Source organism: Gavia stellata, chromosome 6, assembly GCF_030936135.1.
Source record: "Gavia stellata isolate bGavSte3 chromosome 6, bGavSte3.hap2, whole genome shotgun sequence".
Taxonomy (NCBI): Eukaryota; Metazoa; Chordata; class Aves; order Gaviiformes; family Gaviidae; genus Gavia; species Gavia stellata.
The window spans coordinates 18,369,653-18,384,724 of NC_082599.1; the positions used below are offsets into that span (position 1 = coordinate 18,369,653).

At 42.1% G+C, this 15,072-nt stretch overlaps 1 non-coding gene across 1 annotated transcript; it reads left to right on the forward strand.

Moving 5' to 3' along the window:
* Positions 1–12,443: 12,443 nt before the first annotated feature.
* Positions 12,444–12,517, forward strand: TRNAN-GUU (transfer RNA asparagine (anticodon GUU)). The gene has a single exon. It is a non-coding gene; the product is annotated as a tRNA-Asn (tRNA).
* Positions 12,518–15,072: the final 2,555 nt, after the last annotated feature.

Here is a 15,072-nt window from a genome sequence, read left to right on the forward strand (position 1 = left end):
GCCTAAAAACATGTATCATAAATCAGGATTCAGCGACTGAAAGGTGGAGCAAACATCCCTCTGGGATAATAAATCAAGTTAGTACTTGAATTTGTATCATCTTAAAACATCTTTCAAATTTATTTATTAGGTAGCTGAATGATTTTATCTTATCCATGTGTAGCCATCTAGTTCTGCCTGTATCAAGCTGTTCCAGATTGCATCTCTCTAAGCAGTAGCTTGCACCGTGTTGGAAAGAGGCTACCATTGATGAATATGGTTTTGATTTTGGAAAAGTGAGCTGTCTGTCTCTATCATGGATTAAGGTATCATTCGAAGGTACACAGTACACTCGGCTTGGAGCAGGCCAAGGTAGTCTCCATCCCCGCCAGCCCTCCAGCCAGGATCTCCATCTGGTTCTCATAACGCTCCCCAGCTACATTTCATCTCGTAAGCTGAAGAGACAACACTAGATTAAAAGCAGGCCCAGCAGTGATAGGTTTCAGAAGCTGGGGCAGGTATTCTAATTATGTAACACATGTAGTCATTTCTGGTACATAAATTGGCTTCTTACCGGTACTTATTTTATTGGTACCAATTTCTCCAAGAACGGGCACTTTAAGGTAAACTGCATCAGCCTGTACCAACACAGTGGGGTAAGGAAAACTTCTGTTAGAGTTTTGCCTCTTTAATCCACTTTTGACTACCTTAAAACACTAGAAGACTAGTAAATAGTAAATTGCCTGAACCCTTGCAGCCATAAAGACGTCATTCCCTGGGCAGGAGATGCTGCAAGAGGACTCACATTTTCTGAACTCTATCTTGTCACTGCGTTTTCAACACCACAGCCTCCACCTTGAAACAAAATTCACCCCGGTGCAGATCCTCAAGCTCACACAAGGCCCCCCGGAGTTCAGTGGGATTCAGGGGCTGTACGCTTCCTAACTGGCAGATCCTATTGCAGCACTGGGGACAATTGTACCAAAAAATCTGATTTACAGTTGCCATAGGTACTGTTTCAAAAGCAGCATACAGAGCCATATAGCAAGCATTACACTTGCTCAGCGATATCCTTTGGAGTATTGGTTGAAGTTACTTCCATTGTTTTTGAAATAAAAATGATTTATTTGGGCCCACATTCAGGAAAGCATTCAAATATAAGTTTAAATAAAATAAGCTAGAAGTAGAATAAAATAAATCAACTGAAGTACACTGAAATAGCTGGCATGGAAATTTTCTGAATTACCTTTTTAAAAAAACCTTTTTAGTAGGTTTCTGACATAGTTAAAACAGAGCAGAACTAATGAACATTCTAATGCAAGGAATCACATGGTTCCTCCAGTAAATAAAAGGTAAACAGCCTCTCTGAGTTAAAAACTGACAATTTTAAAACACAACCCCTCCAAAATCAAAACAAAGTCAGTTTGCTAAAAGTGGTGCAAGTCAGAGGTGACTGTGTAAGCTATTTTTCTACCCTAACGAACCAAGCATCAACTCTTTGCGTGTCCAGCAGTTAATTGGGCTTATCAAGCGAAACACTTAATTTCTATTGATTTTGTTGTAATGCAAGCTAGCACCTAGTGTTAGTGTCATGTCAGGATCTTGCCACAGGAACAGTTATATTTGTACAAAATGCCAGGTCTGGCATATACCACTGCAGGCTAACCTGTTCAAAAGCTATTGATCAGCTCCACAGCTTTTTTCCCCCAGCCCATGAACGCCCTGTGAACTAGCAAGCTGTTTGTTTTGATGCACAGCAGACTTGAAAACTCCCCAAGCTACCTCCACCAAGCAGGCAGATTTTAACAATTTCTTTAATTTCTCACTCTTAGTTAAACCAGTGTGTCAATAAACAGAATACCTTCACGCTTGATATGAATCTCATATTCCTCCTGAATTGTCCCAGAATCCTGAACTTCCACCTATCTGACATGAAAGGAGCATTTCACAGAATTTACTGGTTAGTAGAATTTACCCTACAGGATGCCTTTTTTTTTCTAATTCTTATCCCACAGGAGGGTAAGGCTCCAAGGCTGTTGAAAAAGTTCAGCGGGGGACAGCATTATACAATCTCTGTGCACATTGTAGCCCTATATTTAAGAACACATTTAGTTACAATTTATTTCCATGGCCTGTTTTCTTTTTCAGCAGCCTGTGTGAATTCTTTCAGGATGACATTAAATCATTCAGCTGCACCCATTGTGTTGGATTCAATATAGAGCGGACCAAAGAACGTATAGGCTGAATGCCACTCTGTCTCTTAGGAATTACATGCTTGCTAGAAGTAAATTATGGTGTATTATAACACAAAAATATTGTCATGAGTTATTTGTGGCTAAACACCAAAACAAAGTAATATGTGGCAACATCTGATACACAATTGACTTAAAGCCTTTTGCTCCAAAGAATTAGTTACTAACCAAAATTATTGCCATTAACTTGTTCCATAACAAAACTTTGAACAAAAGAAAAGCAAAAGCACTTTATGTGGCCATGGGAAGCACCATCCTTAGGCTAACACTCAGCTAGATGTTGGGCCATCCCTCTCAGCCTCATCCACTCCACCTAAACTGAATAAATGGGGCACTTTACTTTGAATTTGGTCCTCCCCATCCAGGCTCCAGTTCTGCGTTATCTGTTCCTGCACTCGGTGCCACAAGCCAACTTCGCACACCCAGTGGTCCCCATACGCTCTGAACTGCTCTCATTTACTTTTCCTTTTCATTTCACCCAATTTGTTTCCCCAAGCCCTCTGGAGCCATCCTGACCACGGTCTCTGGATGCTATCACAATACAAATAATTTGAGGTGACAAAGACTCCATTCTGAAAATGGAAGAAAGTGGACTCTTGGAAAGAATGTGAACCTTTCTAGAATAAATAAAACATTTTAAGTGTTATTCAAATAACTTGCTTTCATCTCTCTTTTTATTTCTTTAAAGTTAATTGGAAAAAAGAAAGAAGTCACCAGGACACACATTCCAGGAGTCTCCTTGGTATAAATCAGGCAGCACACAAACTGCACACCAGTAACAATGAAATGACCCCTTAAAATACTGCATTTCATGCCAAGCATAACTTCTTCGAAGACTTTAAACTTCGCCACTGGCCAAAATCTGAGAGCTGAAAGTCCTTCTTTTCCTGGTTGTAGTTTCAGAGAAAGGAAAAGGGGCTAAAGCAACCCATCCTAGCCACTGTTTTCAGTAGAAAAGCAGGTCCAATAGTTAAGAAAGAGATGCTCTCAGCCTCTAACTCCCCAAGTTCTCCTCCGGGATTAAAACTATCAGACCCCTGTCATCAGTAATTTGGGTGCATCTCTTTCCCAGCATGCCTGTGGAAACCACTCACACTTGCTGTGTTTGGCCCATTCACCTCCAGACAAGGTCCAGCCCTGGGATCCTCACCAAGCCGGAGTCTGAATTAGAGGACAGAGGAGCAATGTCAGAACCGGCTGGTGAGGGACCCCATTTGGGCTGTACTGCAACAGTCCAGCAACACACAGAAACCAGAATCACGGAAGTTGAACAGCTTAATTTAAAATTGAATGGAAGGCAAATACCACAGAGTCTTATTCCTTGCACTCTTCAAGTTTACAGTTTTGTTACTGTGACTCCTGTGCACTTGATGGATTGGATACTAATGGGCCACAGGAAACAAAAACAGATGACTAACATAAGCCAGTAAGCATAAGCAGCAGGGAAAGCCAAAAGTAGGCTGCTTTTAGCTCTTCCCATGTTATCCAGCTATTCAGAATAGGCACAGACACTGAGAAAATTATTCATAATTTGCACTTAAACAGAATCTTCTATTAGAGGATATCACAGCAGTTTATGAATATTAAGTATTTGATATTAGTGGGATAAGTGCCTGACGCTCATCTGCAAGAAAAATGCATCAAAGAATAGGAGACAGGCAAGTTGCATAAATGTATTGCACACACCACTGTGGGTGTCACTGAAAATATGGAAAACATTTAGAAGGGAAAGTGAAAATAGCTGAAATATAAAATTCTTTATGCTATAAGACTTCAGAAAATAGTTCCTCTCAAATGTTTTTCCTTCCACTGCTTTCTGTTAGGCAAAAAAAAAAAAAAATCCCTTCTCTCCGCAGTCCCCCTCTTCAAAACGAGTGTTTGATTCAACTGCCATGAAACAGATTTCGATTTTTTTGAGGAGAAAAAATCCCAACAGTTTTTCTGCCTCTTCTGCTCACAAAACTCAAGTTGCTTTGGGCAGTTGTTAACAAAATAACTACACAAAGTGAAACACTTTAAAAAAAAAAAAATCCAAAATAGGCCAAACAACCCTGCCACCCTCCCTGCATCCTGCACACTCAACCCCTGCGAATGCAAAAGTGTCATTTAACGCTAACAACTCTCTTGCAGAGTTTGCCTTTTAGCATCTGTGCCTGTATTTAGAAAAAATAGAATAAAATCATCACTGTACCAAAAAAATAGAAAATGGTTTAGCACATAAAGTAAGGTTCCCAACTGATCTGTATTGGGACAATAAGGGATGTCTACCACGCAAACAGACATAAAACCTATGAAGAATGAATGCCGTTTTGTAGGGCTTCCAGCAGATACCCTTTCACACCAGCCTCCCAGTCCAGTTCACAAAATAAGCTGCTGCCATCTTATGGAAGAGATCTTGAAAAGCATTTAGTCCAAAACCAGTTCTGCTCTTCCTCCCTTGCAGCTTTTATTCATCTCACTTGGTTTACTCTGGGATTAATAACTTTTTAAAAATAATTTCCTTGCTTTGCAAAGATCTGCCTATTGTGGCGAGTTATTCTTAGTGGAAGTTACTTTCTCACCTGTGATTTTACAGTAATTTTCAGAGCATCCAGGAAGTGAGACGGAGTAGTGTACTGAGAAAGGGAACAAACCAGCCAGGCTGTTAATCCTGACACTGCCTCAGACAGAGGTTTCTTGTATGATACAACAAAAAACAGCTGGAGCCATTCAGCCACTACAGGATAAAGTCATCATTTTTGCCCAGTCTTAAGGCAATCATTCTGTGTGCTCCATCTCTGGCCTTCTCTACGTGGCCAGCTTGAGCCAGTTTAACTAAAGGTGTGATTTTTTAACATGCTTACTAAGGTAAATGAAAATAAGCCAGTGTAAGCCTGAAGCCAGCATGTACACAAGGGTTCGATTTCTCTATCTGTAAGGCACAAAAAGCTGCATTTGCAGAATGTCAGGGAGCTTTGCTGAGAGATTTTGCCTTTGATCTGAAAAGGAAATCCCTCCACAAGCTTCCATGTTACTGCATGATAGAAATGCAAGATTTCAGACAAGGACTGCCTGAGACAGGAGAGTGGTCAGCAAGGCTAAGACACTGTATTTGTGTGAATGTAGGACTCCCGCGAGTTCACAACTCTTGTTGTAACCTAGGACACAATATTCAACTTGAACATTTAAATCAAAAATATTTTTGGAAGGAGTATGATCAGCATGAGATCATCAGGATAAATGAGAAGCCAAGTGTCCTCCTCACCTCCCGCAGCAGCTAACACTGACCCGCTACCAGCGAGGCCAAGCTCCCCAGCCCTTCCGGGGCTAGCACCAAGGGGTAAAATACAATCACTGGTCTACCACTTACTTCCTTTTATCTACCCTGGCCTCAGCTCTTCATTTCCCTCCTCCCCATGAAAGAGTTTCCAATCCACTGATAATTAGGGAGAACATTAAAGAATTCTTACTGAGAATAAACAGCTCTTAGTATCTAGATTTTTAAGTGATATTAGCGAGATTTAGGTAACTTGGCATGTACCAATCCTACGAGAGCTAACTGAGGAGATGTCTAGTCACTTGATAGCTATGTCTAATAAATACTGAATTCCACTGAAATTCCACAAAGTAGAGAAGTTATGGTGCTGTATCAGTATCCAAAAAGGCAAGTAGGAAGATCTGGAGCTATACAGACATTACTCCCAGACAATGCAGTAGAAGGATGATACAGTATGTCATTAATAAAGAAAGCAAGCTTATTTTAATCACTATGCTGCTAGAAGGCACAAACCAGAGAGCAGAACTACACCAGGGACTGAAAAGATTGCTAAGGGCTTTTATAGCCTCCAGAGCTACATGTAACTGCACAAAATGGGTTAGGTAAGAGACAAACGGCAACGTGAGACAAGTCAAGTCTTTAAATGAGATTGGCCAGAGGGTGGAATATATGGCAGAATTAAACACCATTTATTGGAAATAGGTCTCATCAGGAAAATCTGCTTTCCTTCTTTGGGGCAAACACAAAGTAAGTGGCAATGAAAATGACACAGTTTTTTCAGAGTTTGACACACCATGATCAGATACTCTAAAAAACCCACTCACACTACATGGTATCTGCAAGCCCCATGCTCAATAGATTAAACTGACATTACTCACAAGGTAAATGTCAGCCAGGAATCTCAGACAGTAGTGCAGACACGACGCTGCAGGCACTCCATTTTCATCAAGAGTTTGTAAAAATTGTGAGTCACTGCTAGTAACAGTCAAAAAAAAAAAAAAAACACCAAACTTTGACAGACTGTTGAGAAGAAGGGCAAAGAAACCCTACAGAGACATCAGGATCATTTGGTAAGATGAGTCCGTTGAAAGAGCACATACATCCAGCACATTGTCTCTACATCATTCTTTCCAAGAGCAAAACCATAACTCAAATCTGCTTTAATCCAGAGGAAGCGTAACTGCATCCTCTCTCTTACCCAAAGCCATAGCGCTAGAGCAAGAGTGCACAGTCAGCCTTGGGTCAACAAACTAATAGCTCCTGGGTCAGGCCATAATCCCTATTTCCCCATACTCCCAGTGGGACTAAATGAAGCTTATCTATAGTGTCACCGAACTATTACGAGAAAGCTACAACTACTGTACTAGGGGGAAAGAACTGGTTGGGGTTAAGGACGCTAGGTGGGAACTCAGGCATGTTCGTTCAAGCTGTGGCTTTCTGTCTCCTTGTGGGATTTTACTTAAGTAATTTGTGCCTGAATACTCAAGGGGAGTTTGCCACCTAAATGCTTCTACAGACATCAAGACCCATCTTGCAGTGACCCAGCAAGCCTGCCTCAAAGCACTGCAGAGGGCGAATGATTGCAGAGAGCTCACGGGCTATGGTAATGGATAGCTGCAGGTGCCCAAGACAAATATACTATCTTCTTTCATATCAGCTTGCAAAATCTCATTTAGCAGCATTTCTTAGTTACGCCTGCAAATATGTTATTATAATGTTCACCTTGGTCTTTAAATAAAAATTCCAGCACTTTCATGGCCCCTTATTAACTGAGAGATATAAAATTTCAGTAAGGAAAGAGATTGTGGTTTCAAGGGTCCACTTAGTCTCTAATCAGAGCATAAAAGAAAGATTTTTTTAAACATATATTTAAGATATGAAAAACACATTGCCTTTTGGGGTTTTTTTCTTTCACTTTTTTACTTTCCTAAAAGGGTCCTCCAAACAGCTTCATTTAAAATGGTCTTTCTATAGTGCCTGGTGTTTTCTTTGGCAAATTTGGAGGGCTGGGTTTTGGGATAAAGTAAATTGCACCAAAAGACCGAAACAGGATTAGGAGATTTGACAGGACTTCATAAAAATCAGTTGTGCATGGGCAAAGGGGGAATTTTTCAATAGGTCATTTTAAAGATAAAAGCTCTGGAGGAAAGAGTTGTGCATGGTGGCAAACTCCTCTAACCCTTGCAAAGCCTACAGGAGAGTCTGCAAGGGAGACAGAGGTTACAGAGCACAAGAACACACACAAACTCTCACATCTTAAAGTTATTTTACACATGATTAGGTATCATTTTTCGTACAACACACACATGCACTTGAGCAATGGCACAGTCCTAAAGAAATCCATAGTCCTTTATGTCACTCTGTCTTGAAAGCAGTTTTGGGGCTGCAGGAAGCAGAAAGGAGCAGGTTCTATCTTTAACATTCACAGGCCTACTTTTTCATTTCCCCCCCTTCCTAATTTGCTCCCTCACTTCCCCATATCGGTTATGCCGTAAAAATATCTAGGGATCAAGGGGGATAAAGAGTGTATGCTACTTGCAAGGATGGACACCGAAGACTTTGCCCCCACTATCGGTGTAGGTCAAGCTGCAAAGCACTTTTCCAGCCCCTCTCCTACCACTGATTGCTCTGCCAGTGCAGGATGGATTTCTGAGCACCGCAGGAGGAGACAGCGTGGTGCACATTTCTAGAGCATGATTTGAGCAGCAAAATGTTCAGGAGATATGTAACTCCTTGCTAATAGATAGCAACTGCTTTATTTAATAGTTCCTCTATTAGAGATATCAAAGTAATCCTTCTTGCAATGCAGACAGCAAGTGTTTGCAAGTAATTACAAAATATCATGGTATTCTTTAGGATAAGCTGCCATTAAACTATGTTGCTGTCTCAGCGTCATGTAATTTCTTCCCTTCCCAATTTCGGCCATGCCTGTGAGACTGAACATCCCTAAAATATCTCCAATCTAATCTCCTTTTATTACTAAATTAACATTAGACCTAGAACTTTCCACTAAGTATAGGGAAACCACACTAATGTTAATCACTTACATGTGGTTGCTAACATTAATAGCAGCCACTCTAACAGATTTCAACCTCAGAGCGCTGCCAAGGCTAAACGTGGCAGGAAAGCGTGCGGAGCCATCAAGCACAGGCCTGGGTCAAGACAGAAGCATAAGCACAGAGCAAACGAGAAAACATGAATTTAAATAACTGAACTGAAACAGTTCTCAATTATATGATTTACTTACAGATAGTAAAAACACTCAAACACCATCTGCCAGAAAAATTAGGGGCTCTTCAGCATTTGTTTTCCCTTAACGTGTTTTCATGCATTTCCAAGTCCGCTGACTTGATTCCTGCCACACTGCAGCAGGGCGCAACTGGGGCTGATCATCCCCCCGGATCTGCCTCAGCTCAGGAGTGGCTACTAACAATACCACAGCTTTTTAGGACTCAGCTAGGAGACAAAACTCCAAGTAGACATTCTGAAACATGTGGACTACCATAGGGTCATTAAACTAGTAACTCAGGTTTTAGTGAACAAAAAAAGCCTTAGAGGTGTTTTCCTGTATACAAAAGAGAGAGACACAGAGCAGTTAAGCTGCTTTCCTCAGAGCCACACCGAGAACTAAGTCTATTACTAGGTTTAAGCTTTTTGATATGGTTCATTTCCACAGACACTGATGCAGTAAAAAGAGGTACAGACTCAGAGAGAGATTACATTACTCGTTCTGTACTGTATTACCCAAAAAGAAAAAAAAGAAGATTGAAAAGGCATCACTTTACAATGAGCAACTTTCCTGTCCAGCAAGAAATGCAACTGCTTCTTTACTTTACATGTCATAAATGAAACAATCTTCAGCTTGGTTCCATTAGGCACGTAGGCATCACCTGGAAAACACAGGTTTCAGTAGAAGCCCCAGCTAAGGGAACATGATCTCATTACAGCAAAGGAAATAAGGGTTAAACAAAAGGATAAGCTTTCCATTATTAAGGTTCCAAAAACAGTGGAAAAGGTTGTCTGTGGAGGCAATAAAATCTTCATTGTTGGGTTTCTTGTAAGAATATTTTAACTACATGAACGGTTTGAATGTACTTGATCCTTTCTTAGGGTAGAGAGAAAGACTACCGTGGTGTCTTAAAGTCCTTTCCTGCTCTGTTTTCCCAGACTAAGTCTGCAAACAAAGGATGTATTCAGACTTCAAGCTAGTACAATAAAATGTTCCGATCTGTATACGGTCAAATAATTTTGACTTCTCTGGAGGGCATGGCAAATGCATTTCAATGCTTTTATTGCTTCTGTCTACTACTGTGAAATACATAGCAAACAATTTCCACTAAGCTTAGAAGGCTGCTAGTCATATTTGGAGGAGCACAAAGAAAGGAAGCATTACACTGCAGGCCTTCAGGTATCACTGCTGTCTGTCTGCAACTTACAGGGGAAAACTCATTGCCCTTCTTTTTGATTGCTCCAGCCTCACGCAGTTTGCCTCTTCTCTCCAGGCAAAAGGAAATTACAAGACCAAAAGATGGCTTTTCCTTACTGTTTAAAGGGAGAAGAGAACCAGGCAGGTTATTCCTGGGGTTAAACTCACCTGCTGGCTCAGTCCATAGAAATCTGTTAGCCAGCCCACCATATTTCATCACGTTTGCCTGTGAAACAACAGAAGTTTCCTTCATTCCATTTGCCAGCTAGCATGCAATCCTAGGAGAATGAAATAGCATGGTCGGAAGGTGCTCCTGCCCCTAGAGCAAGGTCAGGCAGTCAAACCTCACAGCCAGAGCAGGTCCATTCCCAAATGCGCTCCCTGTGGCACCAAACCAGAAAAGCCCCAGGAAGCAGCCTGCTTTCTGGAGGGGTACGTTCAACTACTGAGGCCTGCATTGCTTCAGCCAGACTGCCTCCGGTACCTGAACTAGCTCCCATGTCTGTGCCACATTAAGAGTCTATTGATGCTTTGATGCTTTTCACACCCTCACTCATCTTTCTACCTGGATTGCTACATACGTAGAGGGAGGCATGGGCATTCAGACCTGACAAAAAAGGGTACTGTTATATCTTCTGGTTCACACCAAGAAACAGCAATACGCTGCGATAACAGCGTTATTGCAGCCATTTCACTGACCTGAAAAAGGATCTCTGTGCCTTAACACTTATCTCTTCCAACTAGATCTGCTAATTTAGTAAGTCTTCCCTCTCCTACAAGCTTTGACTCAAACACTGTAAGTTACAGAAAAGCCTGTATGAGTAATACCTGCAGTCTCGAAAACCAACAATGTGTTAGCTCAAACATTATTGCCAAAGCTTAAATACTGTCAGTGCTCCCACAGGTCGTGTTGGAAACTGAGAGACCATTATTGACACTTCACCAAAAACCAGAAAGGTCCTGTACCTCATGTACCACACCACGGCACTAAGTGAGTGGGGCTCTGCAACTTTCTGGACTCCTCCCTGTGTTCCCTATGGCTACATCTACACTCTGCCACCCGTTGGGACATTTTAGCTCCCAGGCGCATACAGCCCAGCTACCCTCCAATTCCAGCTCAGGATGAAACCTGGATCTGTACCTTTGCCTCCTGCCAGGGATCCCAGCGGAAGGACACCAGGGCGTGCAGGCCAGACAGGAGCCGAGTACCTCCACCGGCTGCTCCCCCCAGGAGCTAACGGGGGTGCAGGACCCCAGTGCGCGCTGTGGGATAGACCTGCTCCGCAGCTTTGAGGCACGTGGCGTAGACTGCCTTACAGTACAGCTTAAAACACCTGGGGAAGGGAAAGGAAGCTGCTCTCTGTCAAACTCCGTACTAGGAGAGGCGATCTGCTGCTGCTACTACTACTGAAAGTACGTTTTTCTCTACCTACCAGTTCCTACCCCTCCAAAAGAAAATCGCTCAAACTCCTTCTAAAACTGTTACCCACACTTCTTCCTATGCTTACGCAGCTCAGTTACAGGAGCATTTCGCCAACACTGTCAGCAGCACTCCAAAGCGCAACCTTGCGGAGATTAAGCTTCCTAACTTTTTAAAAGCAATTCAACCATTTTTAAGCCAACATGTTGCTGTATTTTCTTTACCAAACAAACAACAAAAAAAGGCTAAGATGTTAAAACAGACAGTTTCCTTCTGTTGGAAAACTAGACATAAAACAGGTACAGGTTCACTAGCTGAACAGAACCCAACTCCTGTCATGTTTCTCAGTATTTCATGTCCTTTGGTTACCATCAATACGCAAGGGCATACAGAGTGCAAGGGTCCATCTTTTCCTGGCTGTTGAATGACAGAAATACACATGCCCACTACAAACTGATGTTTTCAGTGCTTTCTTTGAGGTAGTACACCTATAAAACTTTAAAAAAAAAAAGTGCAAGTTTCACCATGAAATTGTCACTGCTCCTTATGACCTACTCAAGAGCTCTCTCATCTCCAACCCCCGGCTCCCAGACGCAGTGAGAACGCTGCAGTCAGCATCTTGGACATCTCTCAGACCATGTTCTGAAGTGTACCTGCGTTTTGCTTTAATTGCATTAACATTCACAGCCCCACAGGTTTTCAGACTTCCTACAGCCATGGCCAAGGGCACAAAAAGCACATGGGTACTGCAGGGCCTTTCTGTAGCTTTGGCTAGAGACACAGTGCTGTTAACCCACCTCTGAAATACTGGCAGGCAGCCTAGCATGACATGACCCCAAGCCCTCCTCTCCTGAGCGAGGTAAGTGGTGAGGAATAGCTACTTCTTCAAATCAAGAGAATCTTATCTTTCACACCCCTGAGGTGGTAATAGCATTGCTTCCCCCCACCCCCATCTCTCACAATATTCTGACACAGTAACACATCAGGTTTGTTACAGCAATTCGCCAGCAGTGCTGGCCTGTCACTGTCCAACACATACAGCCACCATCATCATCCGTTATCAAACGCAATCAGGAATTCAGCTCTTCTGAAGAAAAATTCCACATATCTGTCTCTGTGGCGCAATCGGTTAGCGCGTTCGGCTGTTAACCGAAAGGTTGGTGGTTCGAGCCCACCCAGGGACGAGCTCACTTTTAAGGGCCGACAGGAATGTCATGAAGCCCCACAAGGGGAAGTGCCAAGTCCTGCCCCTGGAAAGGAACAACCCCAGGCACCAGTATATTATATGCTGGGGGCCACCCTGCTGGAAAGCAGCTCAGCAGAAAAGGACCTGGGGGTCCTGGTAAACACCAGGTGAACATAAGCCAGCAAAGCACCCCTGCAAGAAAGGCAGCCAACAGTCTCCTGGGCTGCATTAAAAGCAGCATTGACAGCAGGTCAAGGGAGGTGATCTTTGCCCTCTCTTCAGCAGTGGTGAGGCCACACCTGGAGTGTGTCTCCAGTTCTGGGCTCCGCAGTACAAGAGAAACATGGACACACTGAAGAGAGTCCAAGGAGGGGCCACAAAGATATTAAGGGGACTGTTCAGCCTGGAGAATAGAAGGCTGAGGAGGGATCTTACTAATGTATATAAATACCTGAAGGGATGGTGCTAAGAGGATCAGTGGTGCCCAGTGACATGATCAGCAGCAATGGGCACACACTGAAACACAGGAGGTTCTGTCCGAACATCAGTAAACACTTTTTTTTTTCCTGTAAGGGTGACTAAGCACTGGAACAAGTTTCCCAAGGAGGTCGAGTATCCCTCCTTGAAGACATTCAAAAACCATCTGGGTATAGTCCCAGGCAACCAGCTCTAGGTGTCCTGGCTTGAGCAAGGAGGTTGGACCAGACAACCTCCAGAGGCCCCTTCCAACCTCAACCATTCTGTGATTCAGGATACCATTCAGGAGAAAAATTTAAGTCAAATTACATCTAGGCAGATGGGATCTCTGACCTCTGGCACCCTGAGTACCCAGTTAATCTAGAACTTCAGCTTTGATTTCATACCAAGCTCAGGCATTACCAGTATATAAAGCCCAACTCTTAATTCCATAGGCATCCTTCTTTCTGTTTTTCTGGATGACACGTGCCCACAGGCTTTGTACCTTTGTCATACCTACCATGAATTAAAATAATTCATTATGTTTGAAGCTGAAGTTCAGAGATGATACATAATCTCTAACCAATATAAAATATTAATAGATTATATTTCTATATTGCATTATACATTTTAATAAAGTACATTATAACAAAATGTTTTTATTATATTAAATATTATGTTTACTATATGGCATGTAATAGGTATTTTGTCTATATAATGTATTATAAATCAAATGTATTATATGACTAAAACTGCCTTCACAGTTTGGGCAGCTGCTACTGCTCATCCCTGTACCCCAGTTTATAGCTTTGCTCCTAATCCTAAATAGTAATGAGAAGCTCCAAATCTAGCTATGTTAAAGAAAAGTTTCATGCTATCATGAACATCTTGATAGCCACACTCCTCAGATCAGGAAGTCCAGCCTGACAAGTATTAAGAACTGGGAACCAAGCACTCCTGTCAAAAGGATCCAACCAGAAGACTTGTTCCCAGAACCAAGTAAATCCAGAGCTGATCATACATAGAAAACACTAGAAAAGTTTCCTTCCAATCATGATTTGACATTTCTATTTTCAGGCTTCTTCTGGTTTGTTTGGGTTTTTTAAGCTTCTAAAACACAGAACTAGAGCCCAAGAATTCCAGAACTTCACTAGGCATTTTGTACATAAAATATGCATAGATGCTACAGAAACTAGTAGCATGAGAAAAAAAAATCTTCAGTAGTTAACCATCATGACCATTTAAACTCCAACAGAAAGGACCAGATGTTACACTGGCACAAGGACAAAACTTCTTACTCTTGCATTAAAATCAGCCACAGAATTAAGTATGCAGTAGTTTGGAAACACACCTTCACAGTCCTTTGCCTGTATACCCCTTCATCAATTTTTAATTAAGGTGCCACAGGTACTCAAGAGCAAGGTATGTGGAAACCTTACAAAACTTTAAACAGTTTTAATGGAGAGCTTCTCTCTTTTTTTTCCCCGCCAAAGCTAATGCTGTTGGAAAGTGACCAGGAAAAACACCTTGTATTTCGCCCTTGAAGGCTCAACTAGCTCTGAAAACCATGCAACAACTTGCTTGGCAACATGAAAAAGCCCTGCTCATACTAATGTTGCTTCTTGACACCTGCATGAAGGACAGCAAGACACTGACAACTACTACAGGAGCTTTCAACAAGATAGCACTTATGGGCTGGATGCACATTGAACCTTGAACATTTCTATCAATCCTCTGTAGATAAACAGCAGTAACTTGTGCTGATCACAACACAGGCTGCCCAAGTTTTCCAAGTGTTTGAAAAAATGCATCCAGTTCAGCTTCAAAATGTAGAATTACTACACTAAACTGTGGGGCAAGGTTAGAAGCATTATTGTAGTTCACTATGTATCTTTCAGGTTACTGGCAAACAAGGGAACTAACAAAGTGAAACATGCAGAGCAGTTGCCACTGTGGTATGCGATGGCAGCAAGAACAACACTGTTTCCTGAAGTTCTACCAAGGTTGATGAGACAGTCATTGGTATTGTTTGGGGACTTAGTGAACTCAGGTTTTCATTTTGTTAAGACTTACTCTGAGCCAGCTGTTGATCTCATT